The sequence below is a fragment of the Penaeus monodon genome, chromosome 6 (genome assembly GCF_015228065.2).
Source record: "Penaeus monodon isolate SGIC_2016 chromosome 6, NSTDA_Pmon_1, whole genome shotgun sequence".
In the NCBI taxonomy this organism is placed as follows: Eukaryota; Metazoa; Arthropoda; class Malacostraca; order Decapoda; family Penaeidae; genus Penaeus; species Penaeus monodon.
This window is the reverse complement of record NC_051391.1, coordinates 53,893,759-53,894,428: the sequence shown is the minus strand read 5'-3', so window position 1 is coordinate 53,894,428 and position 670 is coordinate 53,893,759.

The window sequence follows — 670 nt, the reverse complement described above, 5'->3', positions numbered from 1 at the left end:
GAGAGAGAGAGAGAGAGAGAGAGAGAGAGAGAGAGAGAGAGAGAGAGAGAGAGAGAGAGAGAGAGAGAGAGAAAGATATAAACAGAAAAAGAGAGATAGAGAGAGAGGGACGATACAAAGGAAAAGGTGAAATGTTGAGGAATAGCATAATCTAGAGCAAGACTGAAAGAAGTAATAAAATGAATTGAAAAAAAAAAAACATTGTGACTAACTAATCTGGAAACAGGTTTCCATTTTGTTGTTCTTCTTCTCAATAAATTTTAACTGAATTTATTATTACATGTATATCTACATCTAACAATCTACACACACACACACACACACACACACAGAAAGAGAAAGAAAGAGAGAGAGAGAGAGAGAGAGAGAGAGAGAGAGAGAGAGAGAGAGAGAGAGAGAGAGAGAGAGAGAGAGAGAAGAGAGAGAGAGAGAGAGAGAGAGAGAGAGAGAGAGAGAGAGAGAGAGAGAGAGAGAGAGAGAGAGATAGGGTGAAAGGTTCAGGAACGGCATAATCTAAATCAAGACTGAAAGAAAGTAATAACAATCACTTGGAAATAACAGAAAAGTAAAAAGAGAGAGAGTTTAGCGTCAATGACTATTTTTCAAAGACGTATAATAGTAAATATGTTTGAATTGATACGTTATCATAAAAACAACCCAGAGCATATGC